Raw genomic sequence first — 24963 nt, forward strand, 5'->3', positions numbered from 1 at the left:
ATTCCACTATTCTTCCTGCATTAACGTATGCCTCAGAGACCTGGACCCTACGAAAACAGGATGAGAACGCTATTCGGGTCTCTCAAAGAGGAATCGAAAGAACTATGCTTGGAATATCACGATTCACTCAAATGAGAGATAGAATCCGGAGTTCTGATCTTCGTCAACGCTCAAGAATCAGGGACGCTGTCTCATTTGCCAAGACATCAAAAATCAGAATGGCTGGACACGTAATGAGGTTTACAGACAACCGCTGGACTAGAGCCATTACTGATTGGATTCCACGGGACATCAAAAGATCACGTGGACGCCCACCTATAAGATCGTCAGACTTCTTCGTCAAGACCCTAAATGATCGGTTTGAGGCTCTGCATGTTCCTAGAACGAACAGATACCATTGGGTTACGCTAGCACGCAACTGGGATGAATGGAGACGTTACTGGCACCCGCTCAAATAAATCGATGAATAACGGGGATTAAGTGATTAAGTGATTAAGTGAAATTCCAAAATATATGGCCTCTGCTTTCTTCTGTAGCTAATTTTGATATTTAAATATTTATTATAATGAAAATTTATTTTATTCTACTGAGGAAGCTAATAAATCAGTTTCTTAAGACTTCATGGTTTCACCTAGAATGTTTAAAGACTATATAGACAGCACAAACATATTTTAAAGCTCTATTTCTCACTGATTTCAGTGGGGAAATTTATCCCAAAATAGACATAATGCCAGCTATTAAGAATTTCTAACAGATTATTCCTAAAGTGTTTACTACTCTTATTTTATTAAGAGTTTTTTAATCCAATATTTTTTACTTTTTATTATTTTTTCTGCATTTATAGAAAGAACCGAAGATGCTTCTTGTTTTGTTAACATGGTTATTGATTAATATGGTCGGAACTATTCACTCATCTCTTTATCACGAACATGAAACTTCACTTCTTCAAAGTATGTTAATGTGCTCAATTATATTTATATTTAATTTATTTTACATGTGTGCCCTTCTTTACCTGAGATGAGTTTCGAAGACAGTTTTCTTTTATATATCCATTTTTGTAAATGAATAATGATGTTATGACATGTCATTTTATAAGTAATTTAAGCTTTTTTTCACTGCCAGTGATCCAGACTGATTTAATAGTTTTGAGTTTACATATAAAAGGTTTTGTAGAATGCAGATGAAAACCATAATGAATGAGGATGGAGGAAGTCAGCAGTTAGAAAACAGGCATGTCTCAGCATTTCTTTTAGGACTTGCTATACATTAGCCTTTCTATAGCACCTAAGAATTCGCATTTTTAACCAGCTGAAGGTAGGACTGCTGCATGAGCTTCTGCTGTTGTAACAAAGATCCAGAGAATTAAAGAGGCTCATAAAAGCTAAGTCTTATTTAATTGTTCCAAATTCCTGTTGACCCTGGGGCCCCTGATTCTCTGGCATTGTTCCAGATTGCAAAATTCTCATAGAACAAAGACAAGAAGAAAAGCAAAATGATGCCACGGTTCTGAAAGAATATAAAGAGTTCAAATTCTTTCATTATATCATGGACCAAACAACAAGTGAAAATCAAAAAAGAAATCAATTTGGCACATTCACTTAAATCCTCATAAAAACCATCTAAAAGTTAAAATCATCCATAATTTCTGTTTACTCTAGTAACAGATTGATTAGGTTTGAGTTTTGCTGTTTTGTTATTGTGGTGGTGGAGGTGAGAGGGGTAAACACACCTGACTGTTCAGGGTTAACCCCCTGCTGTGTTCAGGGCGGAGCTCAGAGGACCATATATGGCATATATGGTGCCAGGGATCCAGTTGGAGTTGACTGCACACAAGGTGTATGCTTTAACCTGTACTATCTCTCTGACCCTAAATTTGAGATTTTTATATTTTCTGTTCCTAGAGAAAGAGTAAATTAATTTCATTTCATCCTCTAATATTTTAATCTGTAATTTATTAAGTTTTTATTTCAGACTATATATATATACTTAAACATTTTTTATTTTGAGAATTCTTTGTTTTTAGTGTGTTTATTTAATTTAGTATTTGTACATTTAATATTTTAATATTTAATATTTGTGCATACAAATTTCATAATTCTATTCTTATTTTGCCTTTGAAAAATATGGACCAAATCCTATAACACTGAACAATCCAGAATTCACTCCCAGCGTCACTAGGCCTGACTCTGTGGACCTGTTTGTGCTGTGCCCTCAGGTCACGGGGCCACACTTGACAGTAATAGGGACAGAAAGTATATCATGCCAGGAATCAAACTCAGGGTCTCACATAGGCCAGGCTTGTGCTCCACTACTTGATCAAGCTCCCTACAGCCACTTACTCTACCTTTTTTAGTGCTGTCTTATTAAACTCTTTTTTCTTATGGTATCTTTCCTTAGTGTTCAATCACATTTTAATTAGGAGTGAATATTCTCTATGCCACAATTGTTTTCAACACTATAATGTTACAGAGTCATTGAGATGGTCCAAGTTAAGAAAACTTGGTTAGCAAGTAGCTGGAGTTTCTTGCTCTCAGTAATTTTCTCATCAGCATTCTGTCCATGCGATAGCACAGCGGGTAGGGCGTTCGCCTTACAAGCGGCCAACATGGCCGACCCGAGTTCGATTCCTCCGCCCCTCTCGGAGAGCCCGGCAAGCTACCGAGAGTATTCGATATGCCAGACACAGTAACAACAAAGTCTCCGATGGAGACGTTACTGGGCCCGCTCGAGCAAATCGACGATCAACGGGAGGGCCTTTACCCTTTACCCTAAAGAGGGAGCAGTAGGAATTGAACACAGGCAAGTTGTTATTGGATTTGTGTGGAAGTGTGTGAGTGACTTAGCAGTTCTCATTCTTGATGCCAGTCCAGATCAGTAGTGTCATCACTCCTTGTCTGCACAATCCCTTATTCTCGTCCTAGTAGCTTGGCATTGTACTTAGCTCATCTTCCTTAGCACTCTTCCGAAAACCCTCAGGGTTTAACACATTTCCTGTTTTTTATTTCTCATAATCATTGATGCTCTAAGTCTGGAATGATAGGTTTCCCTGGGAAGAAGTGCATCCACCTCCTCCCAATTTAGAAAATCTTCATTCACTAGAAAATCTATAGAGACGAGTTGGCCACTCAGTGTTATTCATCTTCCTAGTCCAGTTACTAAAGCATTTCTCTCTTCTATTGTTTGGGGTTGGAGGAGGTTGCGATATTCCTGGGAGATCATTTCCCCCTTTTGATTTCTAATCATATGAATGTAGTTGTGTTGGATATTAACCATAAGAACTTTAGGTTTCATCAGTGAATTGCCCCCTTTCCTCCCTGCAGAAAAACTTACAGTGCTCTTGTGAGCATCCCTAATGCCATGACTTTATCCTTTTTTTCATCTGTGGGTGCTCTTTATTACAAAAAAATATTAAGCATTCATACAAAGAATGTAGAACACATTACTTAATCTTGCAATTCTAAAACAAAGTTCATGTAAGGGATTGTACGTTTTAGGAAACTTGACGGGTGAGAGGAAAAGGCTACTTTCTAGGATGATATTTTATTTTTTATGTTTAACTTTTGTGGATAATTTTACACACTTACACACAATCATCCTCTCACATGGCGGAGGACTCCCACCTCTAATATTTGTGGCACCAAGTGAAGGAAGATGGTTCATGCCAAACTATGCACATGCAGACTCTCAAACCATGTCCTCAAAATCTTCACAGAACTATTGGACTTTCCTTTGAGAACCAGGAGCGATCCAAGCTTAGAACACTTGAGTGATTCTTAAGCTAGGGTCAGGTAGATTTCGTGACCCCTTTGGTTAGTCTTAAAAAGGACTTTCAAAATACAAAAAGCTCTCATATTTAGTTGTGTAAAGACAATCTGAAGAAACAATTGCAACCAACTGTAGATTTATGTTGGAGAAAGAACTAGGGTTAAACTTGGTTGAGAAATACTTAGAGGTAGAGGCGTCTGGAACATCAGAGACAAGAGCCAGGAAAGAAAGAAGACCTTTTGGGTCAGAGGATGAATGATAATTTTAATTTATCAGAGTTATGAACCCCCAGAAAGGCCAGTCCAGAAGAACCTGAGATCAGCCTCTTTAACCCTGGGATTTGTGGCAATTTGGTTCCCTTTTAGTACTACTGAGTTCAAAAGAAGAAAAGACAGATTGTGTTCCCCCAATCATGCCATGGATTAACGATGGATTAACATATTTCATAATTTTAAGTAAACAGTTGCTGGGCTGAGTAAAGGGAGCCCCAGATCCATTCATCAGATGTGTAGTCATCCTGGGCCATACACTACAGCTCGTCACGACGACGTCACTCTGGGCTCGGCTCTGCCAACACTGTAAGTCTCCCATCTGCTCCAGCCCCATCAGCAGCTCCCCGCTCTGATGCATGCTTACCAGCTTCGCGCACACACCTATGCACTCTTTACCCAGGAAAACCTATGGGACTGTCCTGGCTCCAGTGATCAATTTCAAATAATCTTGAACCTCCTCCATGTCGTTGGTGGCTGTGATCTCAATGAATTCTAGAAGCCCCTGTTTGAAGGGCAGCTGGCCCAGCCGCTCCTCAGTTCTCTTGTAATAGGGGTAGGTGGGTTTGATGAATACCACCACCCTCCCAGTTTGGATTTTGCAATTCACAAACTCTTAAGCCATGCTGATGGGCTCTGGGGAAGGAACCTCAACTGCAGGTACAGCTTGGAGTGTAAATTCCCTAAGTTTATCTTTAACCTTGCCTCTGTGCTTCACAATTCCCCAAGTCAGGCTTAGTTAGGTGATTCTAGACTTTGTATTTGTAGTGAATTACTTGCTTTTCTAGTTCTCCTACAGTCTTTTCATATTTTGCTATAGAGCAATGTTCTTTGCTTAATAACATAGAAAGACTATTAATGCTATACTCCTGATATTTGGGAGTTGATTGACTCTGAAATATATCTACTCATGGGCATCTGTCATAAGTATTTGACTCAGGCTTCGGTTGACATAGTTCCTAACACACCAAAAAGAGGGGTCCCACAGTGGGAATGGGATAGACTTGGGAGAGCAGCAAAGCTACCCTGGCATCAAAATGGGACAGTCTGGAAAACATTAAAGCAGGGACTTAATGCAAGCTGTTATAACTTAAGAGACAGGACCCCCTGGTGGAAGGACAAGCTGAATTGGTCTGAGGATCTAGTCTGGGATTTACGGTAAAAGACTTGCTTGCCCTAAGAGTCCCGAGAATTAAGTTTTGGAGTCTATATCTCTTACCGTTATATCTCTTACTCTTACCAAATGACTACAAGCATCAATAAGTAAACATAATTGTTTAATATTTACAACTAAAGGGAAAGAGAGAAACAATATAGATGCCCTGGGAGTCGGAGTGTCTTCTGGAGTTAAACTCCCCAAGAGAATTGAGTCTGCCAAAACTCTTTACCTCGGTAAATGATCAATCACTCAAGCAGTCCTATACCTTAATCCCCCTCAGTTGTGCTATAAGTATGCTAATAGCACACACTGCTTTGCATTATCAGCCATTTTGACCATCAGTTTGTGGTTCCCCATCTCTTGGTTACTCTCTTGGGGAGGTCAGAGAGACAGTTCTTGGCCACCAAATGCTTGTGTCACACACCCTCACACATTGAATTCACATGGTTACCTTCACGAAGGAGAGCAATTGCATTAAAGAGTTTTTGTTATTGCTATAATAACAAGGTTTCATTTATGAGGCATGTGCTCTACTAATCAGGCCGTCAAAGAGTGTTCTACCCTGACATCTTAGACTGTAAGTCTTGAATATTTTTTCCTTCACTGTGAAAGTAAAATGAAGGAACCAGAATGAGTTCTGACAGAGGGCTGTATAGATAAAACATATGATAGAAAGTGACACACATATATGCTACATTTATAACTATATTAATGTGTAATATGTATTGATACACTGTATCATAAATAATACTGAGTGTAGTTTGAGTCTGAAGGCAATTATTGGTAACTTAATGTCAAGCATCACAACATGGAAAAGAGGCTTCTTTATATATAGCAAATTTTAGTATAATTGAAAATAAGAACATATATTACCCACTATACTTAGATACTTCAGAGGGCATTTAGTGATTCAGTTACTCAAATAGGCACTCCAGTGCTAAAATTTCACAGCTACTTAGGATTTCAAATAAGCTCAATTAAGGATAGGCAGTTGGCTGAAATTACACTTCTCTTTCATTTAAATAAAAGTAATTCTTCAAACAAGTGACCTGATTTTCCTTTCACTTGTGGTATTATTGTTATCCTTTGTGATAATAAGTCTTGAGTGGGGGTGGGTTGAAAAGAAATATATAACTTTTAATATGAGCACAAAAAGATTATTTATAAGCTTTGTTCCTGTTATCATTAAGACAAATGTAAAGATTTAAATAGCCATGACAAAAAGTACAGACTGTAACCCTTTGTTTCCAAATTTCTTATGACCTATGTGTGTGTATACTGACACCACATAATTATGATGAACAACATCATTATGCTAAAGAAAAGCTAACTCCAGTACTGCACCATGTTTTTATTTAGCAACTCTCTAATTTCAAATGAAAAAGGTCTTACTTCAAAAGAATTATGAATGTTTCTGTAATCTGTCACTAGAATCAATAACTGCTTTATTATTCATAGTGCATATAGTGCTAAAATGGACCTTCTCTGAAATGAATTTAGTGGCTTGTCACAATACAATATGATTTTACAATATTGCTAATGTGCACAAAGCATTCAAATATGGAATATCGACATGTCAGAGATTTATGACAAATGTGAGGGGAAGATGAATCTAGGTTAAGCTCTCATGTCACTTGACTGAGGTCAAAAAAAATCAATACTATTCATAATGTATCTCTCACCATAGTCTTAAATGAAAAATCTTCTGAGAGCATCGTGAGAGTTTTAAATTTATACTTCACCTCACTAGTAGAAATATTCCAGAATTGGGGTTAAAAGAGGAAATAAATGAAAGCTAATTGGCAGGAAAGTGAGTTAATTACATTTTGGGAATGTGCTGTGACTCAGGACAAGAGACCCAGATATATGGCCAATGTACCGCTCCCCCCCCCCCCATACTGTGCCTGGCTTTTATCTGCAGGTAAATGAAATGTTGCTAAGACATATGATGGACAGTGATGTGGTTAATGGTCATATACTTCTTCTCAACTTTAGTTTTCATGGATTATGTGACATACTGGTTACAATGTAACTGCATCTGACCTATTTTATTATTTTTTACTTCCTAGTTTTCTCAAATCAACAGATTTTTTTTAACATAAATACAGAGCGCAGTGTTTAAGCCCTAGAATGCTTTTTATATTCCAATTAGAGAGACCCTAGAATTTATACTCTGTGAAGGCAAAGGTTGATACTTTATCACTGTGTCTATTACAGAGACATGTGCGTCTTCAGAATGTGATAATTCCCTCATCAGGGAGTGGTTTAAAAATGAGAAAGTCATCCAGTGCTGCCCAATGATACTGAAAGGAAGGTCTGTTAGGAGCTGCTGGATAAGAATTCTTCTTTCTCTTTTTAAAAAAGAAATAATGAATGACATTATTTCTCTGATGAGTTTTATCTAGTGATTCAGGAAAATGCAAGAGCTATCTTGTAACCATGGGAGAAATCAGGCTTGCTGGCAGGCAGGGGATTCAGAGCTGAGAGATGAAAGAAACTGATTATTTCAGGAAATTGTTTTGAGATAAGTCTTGGAAGCAACTTAGTTTTGGAGTTTTTTATTTAAGATAAATATCCCATTTTGAGTCAGTTTGAGATGTTGTTTTCCAAAAAGTATTTTAACTGATATTATCAATCATCATTAAAAATTAATTAAAGATTATTTTAATATTATTTAAAAATGTGAGACTATTGAAATGCAACTGTTTTGTCAATTGAATTAAAATGGCTAATGAACCTGGTCACAAATAATTGAATACATATTAGCTCAGAGAAAAAATTGTCAGGAATGTTTCTGCCAAACCTGCTTTTGCATCTCAAAGGCTGTCAAGTGTTCAAATATTTCAATTCTTTCTATTAAAAAGTGGTCTGAGCTATAGTTTCACTTATCAATTTCAGCAAACATTTACTCAGTATACAGTGAGGTAAGCATATAAAATGGTAAAAAGTGCAGTGATATACATAATGCCCAGAATATTACGAGAACACAAAAGACAGCTATTACCTAATCTTCCCCGGAGAAAGAAAAGGACAGTAAGTATTAATGGAGAAAGGTTTTCCAGAAAAAGTTATGCCTGAGCTGAATCTTGAACAATGATTAGTAGCTTTGTTATATTGAAGAAAAAATAATACAAACAGAAAAATTAGAGAATGACAAACAACAAAAATAGCAAGGCATGCATGTTAAGAGTTATGAATTTAGGGAGTTAGGTAAAGAATGACAAAAGACTGAAAATAAAAGCACCATAGACTAGTGAAAGACAATTATGTTGGAGTCTATATATCAATGGCTCATTCAAGCAATGGTTATCAAGTTCCAGTGGTGTGTCTGGCTCTGGGATAAACATTAGTGATCAGCTGCATCTTTTGCATGTGTTCTAGGACTGAGTGACCCAAGCCAAAAACAAAATGAGAGACAGAGAGTATGATTAAAAGTATGATGAAGTATGCTGAAGAAAACAGAGGGCTGAGTAGAAATGAACAAATAGCTCTTTTAAACAGGTTGGTCAAGATGGATCCACCAGGGAAAGTGACAAGCTGAACAGAAAGGTTGAAAGAGACTCAGTGTTGTCAGGAATGAGCAGCCTTAGCAGACGTCTCAGAGAGCCTTCCACTGTACTTCCCCATCACAACCTCCTTTCTCCACAACAGAAAAGGGGGTTGCCAAAAGGGACGGGAATTTCTTCTTGCTTCGTTTATAATCCTATCACCAAAGTGTGCAACCTTCAAGGCTCTTTCCCATTTCGTCTTCTGAGTTCATACATTTAAATGTATGAACTCATTCTCAATCCATTGCATTTATCTTTACATTTATCTATCAAAATAATGTGGGTCTTGGAATCACAGCAGGTAAGGTACTTCCTTTGCACATGAACCACACCCAGCTTCAATCCCCATCATATGGTTCCCCAATAACCTCCAGGAGTAACCTCTGAGCTCAGAGCAAGGAGTAAGCCTTGAGTACTGACAGTTGTAGCCCCCAAGCAACCAACACAAAATAAAGAAATGTTAGTCCTTTAGTCTGTAAAATGATCGACCAGGAGAGGAAAAAGAGTAACTTTTATCAGTCTCCTTTTAGAAAACTTGGTTGTATATATTACTTATCTGCTGTTACATTCTTTAAATGTATTTAAAATAAGATCCTGAGAAATATTCTCCCTCCTAGCTTACACTTTTTGAGTGATGAAATGCCTTAACTGACTGAATTGAAGAAAAGATGGGCATAGTGAGATTAACTTTATTTACTTATTTATTTTTCTACTTGAATTGAAATTGTTCTCAAAGGGGCCAAATGTGACTTTTTCTGAGCCTCCACAGTGACTGGGCATTGTGGTATTAGGAGACCAGATCCACTGTTCTCCATGTAGGTTAGATATGTGGGAGACACACCTACAAACCGCCTCTGGCTCTGGAGGCAAGGCCTCTCTGGTTCCTGATCGAACTGCTTAACGGTCATGATCTCAGAGACTCAGAGACAAATCTCAGAACCCAGTGGCTTTTGGCAGAGATGTGTCCGGTCCTTGCAATGGGTTACCGGTGCCAGACCACCCCAGGAAGGAAAGGGTGTTGTCCCTCTGCCTGCTCCCCCTTGGCGGTTTGGTGGCCACCAACTTTCAGAGGCCATTGGACAGTCAGTTTTGGGCCCACAGTGACGATACAAGCAGGTCCTCATGGGATGGGGATGGAGCTGGTCCTTTCCTCCCCACCCCAACGGGACCCTGCATCACTGCCCATGAACAAACTCTCTGGCTCCTGATCAAACTGCTTAATGGCCATGATCCCAGAGACTCAGAAACATCTTGAAACCCAGCAGGTTTGGGCAGAAATCCCTCCAGATTTAATTGTTAAAATTTCAGAATTCCAAAACAAATTGTCTATGGTTGCCTTTTCGGAAGATCTGAGTAAGATCCCAAACAATAATGGTGGGTCTGGTGTCAAAATGTTGAATGTAATCAAAGTAGAGGGAGAGTAATGTGGAAATCACTTGCCCCACAGGTAGGGGGAGGGTGTGGGATGGGCTGGGGGTATATTGGGGTTTTTGGTGGTGGAAAAGGGGCACTGGTGAAGAGACGGGTGTTTCATTGTATGACAGAGACTTAAACCTGAAAGCTTTGTAACTGCTCTCACGGTGATTCAATAAATAAAATGATAAGAAAAGGGAAAAAAAAGTAAAGTGGTGTTCATGTCCTATTCAATCAGCCTAATCAATGGCTGAATAAATAGCAATACTCCTACATAAAATAAATAAATAAATGGCAATATTTATTTCAAGAAATGCAGATGTGGTTTGGGCAGAAATTCCACAGGGTATTGGCAACTTGAAATACAGAATAATACATAGACAGGATACAGCATTTAGGTAAAATATTTGGCACCCTATGCTTTCAGAATATTGAAGAATATGGTGCCTGAAAGATAGTACAGGGGAGCTGGCTGGGATTTGATTCCTGTCACTGCATATAGTCCCTTAAGCACTGCTAGTATTGGTACCTGACCAGGACCAGGAATAAGCTCTGAGCACACGAGGTGTGGTCCCCAAAAGAAAAGAATATAACTGTGACAAAACTACCTCAAACCAATACTGACTTGTTGCAAAAAAAAAAAAACACGTAGTCATATTGTTTGTACTGTTTTTCCATAATATGGAGTTTTATCCACAATGTTTTTTATGCAAAAATATGCTAAACTTTAGCCAAAACAGTCCCTTAAAATAAAAACTCTTAAAATGAACTGAAAATAAATTCAGCTTCATAGTTGGATTTTTAGTTCTTGATCTTTTTTTTAGAATTTGTATATAGTTTAGAATATTACCAAAATCAGTGACTTTATTTATATGGAAATAAAGAGAAAAGTTCTTTCAACTATCAACTATGTCATTACTTATCACATATAATTGTCATAAATTTATAGGTAAGAAAAATTATTTCACTTTTAATGGCATTTATTGAAAATCTATGTTTCATAGTCACTATGTAATCCTCTTGCTAGTAATTGTAATTTAGAAAGTTCATATCTAACTCTGTATATCATTACTTCTGCCAAAAGTGCTTTGGTAAATCTTTACTCTTTTGACCTGAATCAGTAAAATTAATCTTTAAATGTCTATAGCAACAACACAGGTTAAAACCATAATATCTCATCTTCATTTATAGACCTATTATTTTTAATGTATAAATATTTTATTTAATAAATCAAATATTTAATAGTTTTTAAAGGAGATTTTCGTCGGCATTGGTGTTAGAAAGGAGAGAGTAAAATCAGTATCCAGAAGAGACAAAGTAGGCCTGTAAATTTCTTCCATATGATTATTACTAAGAAGAATGTGAAATTGTCAAACAAAAATCTATTAGTAATTTTTCAATGAAAAGAGCACTGGAAAGATGATTCAACAGTTTTGTTCATCACAGTTCTATCTTTTGACAACATGTCAATTGTATAACAGACATATCAATCCACTTTCAAATTGCCTTTTGGCCAGATAAAGCACATAGTTTACATGGCAACCACATTTATAAGTGTAACTGATATAAATTCAAACCACTGGGATTTTTTTAGTGAATTTGAATGAAACACGTTTTTTAATATCAGACTGAAAGTAGAAACTGACACACTCTTTTAAAACTTCATCTAGAAAAATATAAGGATAAAAAGTAACATGTAAATATATATATATATATATATATATATATATGTTTGTGTAAATCCATATATACCTGCCTGTGTAGATATAGAGAAGTCAGAATGAATTTTAAAAATAATTATGGTTATCATTTTATTTTCATTATTTGAGCCATTAACATTATCTGACCTTTCAACATTTATCCCCAAGAGTAAAAATGAATTTTCTGATAAATTTATTACTATAGTCAGATTTACATAGTAAGAATTCAATAATTGAATAAGTACACAGAAAATCAGTAAATAAAGAGAAGACACACAATCAACCAACTTGACTCAATGACATTTATCAAACATTCTACCCAACAACGGTCAAATACACATCTACTCAAATGAATCCTAACATTTACCAAGACAAATCATATTGTGGCTCAGACAGCAAGTCTCAAAAATTTAAAAGAACTGATGAAATGTTCTCTAACTATAATGGGATTAAATTAAAAATCAACATAATAATAGGGGCCCAGAGAGATAGTACAGCAGGGAGGCCTTTTGCCTTGCACACGGGAGCCTGGGTTTGATCCTACTTACCCCATATGGTCCTAGGAGTTTGAATACTTCCAGGAATGATTTTTGAGAACAGAGCAAGATGTAAGCCATAAACTCTACCAGTGTGACAAAAATAAATAACTAAATAAACAATCAACATAAATATCTCTGAAAAAGTCTAAATATTTGCAAATAACTAAAATAATAATATAACAAATAATTGTGGTTAAAGAGACTTTTTAAAAGCACATAAGAGCATTTTTTAGGATAGTATTAAAAGTAGACTAAATCATGAGTTTACTCCATTCATAGATTTTCAAACTTACTTGGCTTACTATCCTCTTATTTGAAAAAATTGGTTCCTTACCACCATTTTAGAAAAAAATTGTCCCTAGAAATCTGTGTTCTTTATGTGAACAAACAAAAAGCACCCCCCTCCCACTGCACCTGAGTCTCCTGCCATGCCCTGATTTCCTCCAGAATCCTCCATGCATGTGGTGGCAGCACCCACCTTGGGAAAGAGTGCTTATCATTTTAATAATTTGCTATTATATGAAGTTATAAAGAAAGCATCATATTTACTGTAAAAACCTAGTATAACTTCTAAAGAAATCCAGTTTTTGTTAAAATAAGTAGAAAAAGAGAATAATCAATGTGACAATAAATAGTAAACAAAAAGGCAACAGAGAAAATTAAGGAAACCAAAAGTTGACTGATTGAGAAAGCACCACTAATAAATATTGAATCAGTCAAAAATATCAAATATCAAGGATATTTATTCCAGTATCAAGAATGAAGGGACTCCGCACCAGGATGTTTCCACTCGAGGAGCCCCAGATGGGGGCGGGCAAGAACCCTCCCCCCCACAAAGGACCCAGCCCTGGCAGCTGACATGCTACCCAACCACCTCCAGGCCACTTTCCTGACTGTGTGGCTGCACATCATGGGACACTTCCTACCCATTGTCCATAATTACCACACCATGTTTGATGAAATTCAGATAGTAGGAAACAGATCATACAGAGAAATAAATATATACCCTGTCATAGTGCCTGACAAGCTACTGAGAGTATCCTGCCCACACGTGTCATATTTGATATGCCAAAACCAGTAACTATAATGGGTCTCATTCCCTTGACCCTGAAAGAGCCTCCAATCGTTGGAAAAGATGAGTAAGGAAAGGCTGCTAAAATCTCAGGGCTGGGACAAATGGAGACGTTACTGGCACCTGCTCGAGTAAACTGACGAACAAAGGGATGATTGTTACAGTGATACAGTGATCAAGAATGAAAAATGACATGACCCTTCATTATTTAAAATGATTGAAGGGGCAGGAACTAGTACAATGGTTAAGGTACATGCCTAGCATGCTCCAGACTCCAATTTTCAGTTCCCGGCACCAAGTGGTCCCTCAAATATCATTAGGTGCAGCCCTGGAAGTCACTGAGCACTAACTATTGTGACTCTGGGCATCCCCAGAACCAGCAGGGGCGGGCCTGGGTATTCCTAGGACTGCAAGGCGGAGAGCAGCAGTGCATCATCTAATTTACCAGTACTTGCATTGAACTAAGTAGGCTCCATAAAAAAAAAAAAAAAGAATTAACTTCATTTTTCTTAGTCCTCGGTCCTATCCCTCAAATCTCCTCTCTGTTTTCAACAAATCTATTTCACCTCTCAGTCATTTTCAAATTGCCTTCATTTCTGTCTTTTTCATTTTATATATATATGTATATATATATATATATATATATATATATATAGCTTTTATAAACTTAAGTTTCCTATCTTCTCATTGTCTTCCCATTCTTTTTCTTTTATCCTTTTTTTGTGCTGTCACCTCCTGATCGGTGTAGGGAAGCGCCTTCCCTCTGTCTCTGTTCCTTCTCTGACAATTTACTTCCTACAAATATGACTGGAACTGTTTCTTCCTCTGGTAACTTTGGTACCTCTAGTACAGTTAGCACTTCTTGCTCCAGTATGCCCACTGCATCTAATTTTCTCTATATTTGACAACTCTTTCTTCTGTCTTGATGTTTGTATTTACGTAGATCTCCAGCTTTCTGTTCCATGCTCTCCTTTATTATTTTTGGCTAATTTTCAAGAGAAGAAATCATTTGTAATTGGCTTATTTATCCAATTTTAAATGGGGCTTTTCACAAGAAGTTTATGAAGAACACTGGGGTTATAAGAATAACAGTTATTTTGGAAGCACTAATATAGCTTTAAATAAAAAAGCATTTAGGGACTGAACACCTTAGTATTAATTGGTATTTCAAAGAATTTTTGGTGACAAATTGGTATACTATTAGACTAATAATTATAATTAATATAAAATCTGAGAGGATTTTATTGTCATATTATTTATTCCAATATTTAATATTACCAGACATACTTATTATTCTCTAAAAAATGAACAAAAAAAGTGTGTAGCAATTTTGACTCTGAGTGTAGCCCAAAGAAGAGGAGAAAAAAATTATCATCATTAGGATATGAATAAAATCTTGGACATCAAATAAGTGTTATGAATTTCATAATTGAAATCTCTATATTCTAGGAAACAATTGAGAATTGTTCTATATAAAATCTTTAGAAGAAATATGTTTGCTTGCCACTCCCTACTTGGAGATATCAGGGTTAAATCCACATTTTTCTGGTTTCCCAAGAAAAACAGAGAACAACATGCACTTTTAGAATTATATCTTTTCCTCCCTCAGTCTCAATAAAATCATCAAACCAAGCACATACTCCTGTGAGCTGCAGGAAATCCATTATCACACTTCCTTTAATCATTTCAATGTACTGGTAGTCTTTTCTGTTTCAGTTCTAATTCAAAGAATGCTTTTAACTTCAAACGGTTTCCAAGATTATTTTTGAAAGAAAGGAACATTTTTTTAAATAAAATGTTGAAAGTTTTATGGTGAAAGTTTTATAAATCTATATTACTTGGAAATATTGAAAGAGCATATGAATTTACTATTTATAATAAAGTCTCTAATATTTATGATGTTTGATTAGGACATTTATTATGTTGGGTTTTTTTAGTATAAATCAATAAGAGTAACTTTATTATAAGCATTTTAGTTTTGAATAAACAATGCACACATAATGTACAAAATTCTAAAGAAACAAAATGGAATCAGTTATATTTAATTTCTCAGTCATCCGTCTACCAGCTGAGCCACAACTCACCATCTCTAATGTCTCGCAGAGGTTCCAGATATGAGTTCCAACATAAACATTGGAAATCTACATACATAGTTATTAATCTTTTGTTTTATATTCAACTATTTACATGGTTATAGGGGCCGTACCCAGCAGTGCTCAGGGTCATACAGTACTGGGGTTTGAGCTTGAGATCTCTGGGTTCCAAAGTATGAGCTCACCACTTGAGCCACATCCCAGTCCCTAAGAGTATGTCTTGGCAATTACTTCAGAAGAAATAGAAATGACTTACTCTGCTGAACAGATGCATTATGTTGCATCGTGATTGATATAATTAGTAAATATAATATAATAATTTACTAGTACTCTAATTGTTGACATTAATACTCTTTTACATTTCACACATGTATAAGTATGTCTGTAAGATAAATTATCATAAGTTAAATCGCTGGGTAAAAGTATATTCATTAGAAATTTTGATAGGTGTTATGAAATGGCTTTCATAGAACTGATTCCAGAAGATGTATATTTTACTTAAAAGATTAGTGTATGAAAATGTTTATTTCCCTCTGAACTCTGATTGATTTATTTTTAAATATCCTGATCTCTGTTTACAATGACAAAATAATCTCTGTACTAACTTGAATTTTATTTATTTCTATTAAATAACCAAAGTTACCTCACCATGTTCTTCACTTATGTGGGATCACATCTGCATCAAAGTCAAGAGGCCCTGTAAACAATCTCCAAGACCATTCTTATTTTTCAACATTTTCACATAATTTTATACAGAAATATATAATATGAGCCAGAATATATATATGTGCTTTTATCATTCTATTATTTTTTTAAAATCTCAGGGCCTTCCAGGACCACACCTGATAGTGCTTAAAGCCCTCTATGGCAGCACCTAAGGATCAAACTGGACCTAATTCCAGGAAAAACAGGCACCTTAAGCCTGTACATTCTCTCCAGCCCCATTATATGATATTTTAAAAAGCAACCTATGGTATTGTTTCAAATAAAAATGACCGATAATAATATAAACTTAAGAATGTACAGAGATATATACTTTTCTTCTTATGACCTGTATCACTTATAGACTACTAGATCTCTGACATTTCAACTAACAAGACAAGATTAAATTATTCAAGTTACTCAACTACACTGATGTTGAAGAACTCATACAAAATTGGATTTCTTAAATAACTTTAATTCCATAGCAAATATCTCCCATGAAACTCAAGTCAAATTAAAGGCATTTTACAGTGACAGTTTTACTTGGCACTATTAGTGACACTGCCTTGGCTCCATTTTATATGACATAAAGTGTAGAGGAAGTAATAACTCAAAGAAAAATTCCCTCTTAATTTTTTGAAATAAAAGATACATTTTCCATACCTTTCAAAAATAAAATTTATGACATTATTCTTGTCATCACTGTCACTGTCACTATCACTGTCCTCCCATTGTTCATCAATTTGCTCAAGCAAGCCCAGTAACATTGGAGATGTTACTGGGCCATCATTTCAATTTTTCACATTTTCACTAAAGTTCTGATATATTGGGGTTTTCATCAGTGTGCAAAAGTGATCCTTCAGAGATGAGAAAGCTGGCCCTTCTCTCAGATCTCTTAATTATTGGTTGAATGATGGAAAGTGAGGAAGAAGGAAAGAGAACACCTATGAGTATAATAGATGATTGATAAAAAGAAGTATTATCACTGGTAAAATTCTCCTTCCTCTTATTCTTTCCAAAAGGGACTGAGAGAACAGTAATAGAATGTTCAGCTCTTTGAAACACTGGGTAATGATATCACACTCAGTTTGCCCAAATAATAGTTTTAGTTTGTTGTCTCAGCTCAGTTATCAGAGGTGTCTAATTCTGTTCTTGAAACTACTCCTATCTGTATGACAAATTTCATGGTCACTCCAATAGTATAGGGGTTATGTTTAATAAACTAACAAGTCTATACAGAGTTTGAGGCAGTCTAAAGACTTCGAGTCTTTTTTTCAAAGAAAAAAAGGGCGTTTGCCTTGCACGCAGCCAACATGGCCGACCCGAGTTCGATTCCTCCGCCCCTCTCGGAGAGCCCAGCAAGCTACCGAGAGTATCTCGCCCGCACAGCAGATCCTGGCAAGCTCCCCGTGACGTATTCGATATGCCAAACACAGTAACAACAAAGTCTCCAATGGAGACGTTACTGGGCCCACTCGAGCAAATCGATGAACAACAGAAGGGCCTTCACCTTTACCTTTTATACACTTGTTGAAGAAATTTGTCATTCACCAGGACCATGCCCCCTTTAACATTATTATAAGTTCTGAAGGACAAAAAAAAGTATCAAGGCTACATTTATACCGTTTCACCGCTGATATCCTTATTTATTCAATAAACATATACCTTGTAGCATTTACAGTTTCACATGTGAGTGCTCTGCTGACTCAACAATATTGCTCTATACTTTTTGATATTTGTAGCTTCATGTAGAAAAAACAAGCAATTTGAGGATTTCCTTCCAAATATATATGCCTTGGAAAGTAACAACCTCTCTGAGTTTTATGTATAAAATGAAATAACCCTTACCTAGGAAGCATTATATAGCATACCTAACTTGTCCAGGATAGTACCTGGCCCACCATAGGTGATTTAAAACAGAAACTATCATCATTTCTAATACTGGTAGTAAATTTTATTAATCTGTGCTAATTCTCAATCTGATTATTTATAAAATGATAACTAGTTCGGATTTCAACCTGTATCTAAAGGAAACAGAGTCAATTAATTTTCTAACAAATGAAACTTGGAATGACAGCTACTACTGACAGACAGAGCTCAATTTGAGGAATATTTTGTTGAGATAAAAATCTGGCAGAGTCTCAGAAGGTAAGAATAAAAGCAAGTAATCACATGAATAAAGGCAGGAATTCACAGACATATATGCACAGAAATACAGGAAAATAAAGACTTCAAAAATAAATATTTCATAGACTGAAGAGATTTATTATCTACTTTTTTAGATTTTTTAGATTTAGATCTAAACTTTTTTAGATTTATTAGCTACTTTATTAGTAGGTAGGACACTTGCACAGCACATCACCTACTTGGGTTAGATTCCCAGAGACCAGATGGTCCCCTATGGCCCACAAGGAATGATCCCTGAGAGAAAAGTCAGGAATAAGCACTGAGCATCACCCTGTAAATTCCAAAAATAAAAATCAGTAAGTATTTTATTAACTTGCAAAGATATAATACTTATCATACTGAGACATGAGAGACAGTACAGCAAGAAGGGCACTTGCCTTGCATGTGGCTGAACCAATTTTGATCCCCAGCATCTTATATGGTCCCCCAAGCATCATCAGGAGTAATTCCTGAGTGCAGAGTCAGGAGTAAGCCCTGAGAATCGCTGGGTATGACCCAAAAACCAAGCAAAATAAATTACTTATACATATTCTTGAGTTTTATGACATAACTAAAATGATGAGTTCTCCCAAAACTGAGGCAACAAAAATCATAATTTATAAGCAATTACCTTAATACATAGTACTACATATGAATATGGATTTAATTATATACATATGAATTTATATGACTGTTCACAATCATACACTCCTTATTAGTGGCTTAAACTTTCTTACGGAACTCATTCATCCAGGTACCCACCCGGCGGCAGGGCTCCTTCCCAGGGATGCGCGTCTAACTAGATCCCCTGAGAACAGCCGGTTTTCATCCTTGGTCTGCGGGGGATGGGAATTGAGACACACCGCGTGAGCCCAAAGCTGAGCCATTCCATCAGCCTCTGCTCATTCATCCAGGTACCTGCCTGGTGGCAGGGACCCTTCCGGAGCCGTGGCCGCATTAGTGTCCGCAAGTTATTCTCCCCCTACATACCCCATAGGGACCATTAGTTACCCTCTTAGATGGAACTTTCACTAGGTTAGTTTAACAATCAGAAACACATTAGCCAATAATTCATTAAAACCATCTCAATTTATTCTGCATTTTAAGCAGAATAGTAACATTGAGCGTGAAGGTCTGAACCACACAGGTCACAATGGTAAAGCAACGCAGAAACCCACCAAGCTTACTTATTGGAGGCTAGCCCAGAAGACACCAACAGTAATGAAGTGTTAGACAACCTCTCTGACAAAGAATTTAGAAGGGAGCTACTGAGGATGCTTAGGAAGCTAAAAGAAACAATGGAAAGCAATGCCAATAAAAGACAAGAGGATTTGAAGGTAGAAATGAGGAAAATGCAAAGAAAATTACAAATGGAAATGTCAGACCTGAAAAACCTGGTAGGCAAATTGAAAAACTCAGTGGAAGGCCTCAGCAGCAGAGTAACAGCTGCTGAGGACAGAATTGGTGAGCTTGAAGATGAAGCCCACAGACTCTCCAGAAAAGAGCAGAAAATGGAAAAGAGACTCACAATTCAGGAACAGATGGCAAGAGAAGATCGCAATGAAGCTAAGAGGAGTAACGTAAGAATTATTGAAGTCCCAAAGGGACAGGAAGAAAACCCCGATGAAGAATAAACTGTCAAAGACATCATTGCTACGACATTCCCAGAGCTGAAGAAAACATGACCACATTCAGGAGGCCCAAAGGGTACCAGCTAGAAGAAATCCGAATAAAAATATCCCAAGATACATCCTGATCAAAATGACCAAAATCTTAGATAGACAGAAAATTCTGAAAGCAGCAAGATCAAAGAAAGAAATTTCCTATAAAGGAGCATCCTTAAGATTCACAGCTGATTTGTCTGATGAAACCCTCATGACCCAAAAACAGTGGTAGGATATAGTGAAAAAACTCAATGAAATAAATGCCTCATCAAAAATACTTTACCTAGCAAGACTCTCATTCATAACAGAAGGAACAACACACAGTTTCACAGACAAACAACAGCTCAGGAACTTCATAGACTCAAATCCATGGTTACAAGAAAAACAAAATGGGCTACTTTAAGACAAGAAAGGTCCCTCAAATACACTCAATTTCAACAGAAAAATGGGACAAAACCCCATAAAAATAATCTCTCTCAATATCAATGGGCTAAACACACAAATTAAAAGACACAGAGTGGCAGGATGGATTGAAAATTGAACCCAACATTCTGCTGCCTTCAAGAAACACATCTCAGTAGTTAAAGCAAACACAGGCTCAGAATCAAAGCTGGAAAACAATCCTACAGGCAAACAACTCCCATAAAAAAGCTGGAGTAGCCATCCTAGTATCAGACCACATTGATTTCAGACTAAAGAAGGTCACAAGAGACAGTGAAAGCCATTTCTAATTGATCAAGGTATCTGTACAATAGGAATAACTTACAAAACTAAATATATATTCACCTAATGAGGGACCAGCAAATTACTTAAAATAACTACTCACACACTTGGAGAAAGACATTGATAGCAACACAATACTAGTGGGAGACTTCAACACCGCGTTATCACCTCTTGATAGATCAACCAGACTCAAGCTTAGCAAGGACATACATCATCTGAGGGAAAAAATTGAAGAAAAGGACTTAGTAGACATATACAGGACACTTCATCCTCAAAAAGCTGAATACATATTCTTCTCAAGTGTGCATGGAACATTCTCCAAGATAGAACACATGCTGAGCCACAAAACTTACTTCCATAATATTAAGAAGATAGAGATTGTATCAACAATCTTCTCAGACCACAATGCACTGAAATTAAGAGTAAAGCACACTCACAAACAGAAAACTAAATCAAACAAACACCTGGACAATAAACAGTTCACTATTGAAGAATGAGTGACTTAGAAAATCAAAGAGGAAATCAAAAGATTCCTGGAAATGAGCGAAAATGAGGACACGAGTTACCAAAACTTACGGGACACAGCAAAAGCTGGGTTAAGAGAAAAGTGTATAGCTCTACAAGCATTCCTCAGGAAGGAGGAGCGAGCCCACGTAAGTAACCTAACCACAGTGTAAGAGCTTGGAGAATGACCAATGAAAGGAGCCAAATCCAAACAGGAGGAAGGAAATAATAAAACTTAGAGCAGAGATTAATGAGATAGAAACCCAAAACAAATTATCTGAAAGATCAATGAAACCGAGTTTTTTTTTTTGAGAAAATAAATTAGATCGATAAGCCTCTAGCAAACCTCACAAAGAAAGGGAGGGAGAAAACCCTAATAAACCAAATCAGAAATGAAAAGGGGGTCATTACAACAGAAACTACAGAAATTCAAAGGATCCTCAGGGAGTACTTTGAGAAACTTTATACCACAGAATATGAAAACCTTGAGGAAATGGATAAATTCCTAGATTCCTCTAGCCTCCCAAGGTTGAACGAAGAAGACCTGGAATACTGGAACAGACCTATCACCATCAAGGTAGTTGAAATGGTAATAAAAATTCTATGTAATGACAAAAGTCCTGGCCCATATGGATTCACTAGTGAATTCTTCCAAATCTTTAAAGAGGACTTACTCCCAATCCTCTTTAAGCTTTTCCATGAAACTGAAATATCAAAAACACTTCCAAACAGTTTCTATGAGGCAAATATCACCCTGATACCCAAAGCTGACAGAGGTACCACAAAGAAAGAGAAATACAGGCTGATATCCCTGATGAACACAGATGCAAAGATCCTCAACAAACTATTAGCAAATAGAATTTAACAACTCATCAAAAAGTATCATACACCATGAACAAGTGGGATTCATCCCAGATCTGCAAGGATGGTTAAACATTCAGAAATCAATCAACATAATCCATCATATCAACAAAAGAAAATATAAAATCATATGATCATATCAATAGATGCAGAGAAAACATTTGACAAGATCCAGCACCGATTTATGATGAAAATGCTTGCCAAAATGAGTATAGAGGGGACTTTTTTCAATAGAGTTAAAGCCATCTACCACAAGCATACAGCAAGCATCATCCTCAATGGGGAAAAACTGAAAGCCTTTCCCCTAAGGTCAGGGATGAGACAAGGATGCTCTCTCTCTCCACTGCTGTTCAATATAGTACTGGAAATACCTGCAATAGCGGTTAGTCAAGAAAAAGATATTAAGGGTATTCAGTAGGAAAGGAAGAACTCAAGCTCTCAATATTCACAGATGATATGATACTATATTTAGAGAACCCTAAAACCTTTGCCAAGAAACTCCTAGAAACAATAGACTTGTATAGTAAAGTTGCAGGTTATAAAATCAATACACAAAAGTCCATGACTTTCCTATACTCAAATAGTGAGAGAGAAGAAAGTGACATGAAATAAACAATCCCATTCACAATTGTGCCCCAGAAAATCAAGTACATAGGAATCAGCTTAACTAAGGAAGTAAAGGACCTGTACAAAAAAAAAAAAAAAAAACTACAAAACGCTACTTCAGAAAATAAAAGAGGACATGAGAAAATGGAAAGATATCCCCTGCTCATGGATCGGGAGAATTAATATTGTCAAAATTGCAACACTTCCCAAAGCATTGTACAAATTCAATGCAATCCCTATAATGATACCCATGACATTCTTGAAAGAAATGGAACAAACACTCCTGAAATTCATATGGAACAATAAGCCCCCACGGATAGTTAAAGCAATTCTTGGGAAAAAGAAAATGGGAGGAATCAACCTCCCTAACTTCAAACTCTACTACAAAGCAGTAATACTTAAAACAGCATGATAATGGAACAAAGATAGAGCTGCAGACCAATGGAACAGAGCTGAATATACTGACATTTCCCCCCAAACATATGATTATCTAATCTTTGAAAAGGGAGCAGGAAATGTGAGATGGAGCAAGGAAAGCCTATTTAACAAATTGTGCTGGCAAAACTGGACAGCTACATGCAAAGAAATTGGCTAAGATCTCTGCCTAACACCATGTAAGATCAAAATCGATTAAAGACCTCAACATCAGATTGGAATTCATAAGGTACATTGAAGACAAAGTTGGCAAACCTTCCATGGCATTAAAGCCAATGGTACCTTCAAAGATCTCACGCCACTGGCCAAGCAAGTGAAAAAAGAGATAGACAAATGGGACTATCTGAAATCAAGAAGCTTCTGCACTTCAAAAGAAACAGTGGCCAAAATTCAAAGACAGTCTACAGAATTCGTCGATTTGTCGATTGCCTCGAGCAGGCCCCAGTAACGTCTCTTTCATCCTAGCCCTGAGATTATATTCAAGGCTCTTTAGGAGAATGAGACCCATCATTGTTACTGGTATTTGGCATATTTGGTACGCCACGGGGAGTTTGCCAGACTCTGCCCTGTGGGAAGGCTACATTCGATAGCCTGCAAGTTTGTCCAAAGTAGGAATGAGATACTAAGATGTCATAATAAGATGTTGCGCGGCTGCCAATGTGGCCGTGCGGTTCCGGGAACTAGATTTTATAGTCTCTGAGTCTTGGCCATTGATGGGATTACACGGCGCCAGGGGGCCAGGTGGTGGGTGTGACCCCCGCCTACTGGAATTTGGAGGATCTGGGTGGAGGATGCTCGACTCCAATCCGGGTAGGCTTGGAGGTCTTGGCCTCCAAGTCTACAGAATGGGAAAGGATATTTGCCGAATACACATCCAAAAAGGGGTTGGTATCAAGGATATACAAAGTACTGGTTGAACTCCACAAGAAAAAAACATCCAACCCCATCAAAAAATGGGGCAATGAAATGAACAGAAACTTTCTCAAAGAAGAAATCCTAATAGCTAAAAGGCACATGAGAAAATGCTCTACATCATTAATCATCAGGGAGATGCAGATCAAAACCACAATGAGATATCATCTCACACTGCAGAAACTGGCCACACCCAAACGAACAAAAGCAACTTGTGTTGGCGTGGATGTGGTGAGAAAGGGACCCTCCATCATTGCTGGTGGGAATGCCGACTGGTCAGTCCTTTTGGAAAACAGTTTTGACGATTCTCAAAAAATTAGAAATTGAGCTCCCATTTGACCCAGCAATGTCACTCCTAGGAATATATCCCAGAGAGGCAAAAAAGTATGCTCGAAGTGACATCTGCACTTGTTTGTTCATTGCAGCACTGTTTACAATAGCCAAAATTTGGAAAAAAAAAAACACCCGAGTGCCCAAGAACAGATGACTGGCTAAAGAAACTTTGGTACATCTACACAATGCAGTACTATGCAGCTGTTAGAAAATTCATGAAATTTACATACAAGTGGTACTACATGGAAAGTATCATGCTAAACGAAATGAGTCAGAAAGAGAGGGACAGAGTTAGAAAGATTGCATTCATCTGGGGAACATAAAGTAACAAAATAGGAGACTAACACCCAAGAATAGCCGAGATAAGTACTAGGAGGTTCACTCCATGACTTGGAAGCCAGCCGCACATGCTAGGGGAAGAGGCAGCTCAGATAGAGAAGGAAGCACCAAATAAAGGTGTTGGGAGGATCCTCCCTGGATGGGAGATGCATGCTGAAAG

The 24963-nt window shown here is 37.1% G+C and overlaps 1 pseudogene; it reads right to left on the reverse strand.

Annotated features, from left to right (window-relative positions):
* Positions 1-4092: 4092 nt before the first annotated feature.
* LOC130033049 (glutaredoxin-1-like) lies at positions 4093-4659 on the reverse strand (annotated as a pseudogene).
* Positions 4660-24963: the final 20304 nt, after the last annotated feature.

The sequence above is a fragment of the Sorex fumeus genome, unplaced genomic scaffold (genome assembly GCF_029834395.1).
Source record: "Sorex fumeus unplaced genomic scaffold, SorFum_2.1 ptg000051l, whole genome shotgun sequence".
NCBI classification, from domain to species: domain Eukaryota; kingdom Metazoa; phylum Chordata; class Mammalia; order Eulipotyphla; family Soricidae; genus Sorex; species Sorex fumeus.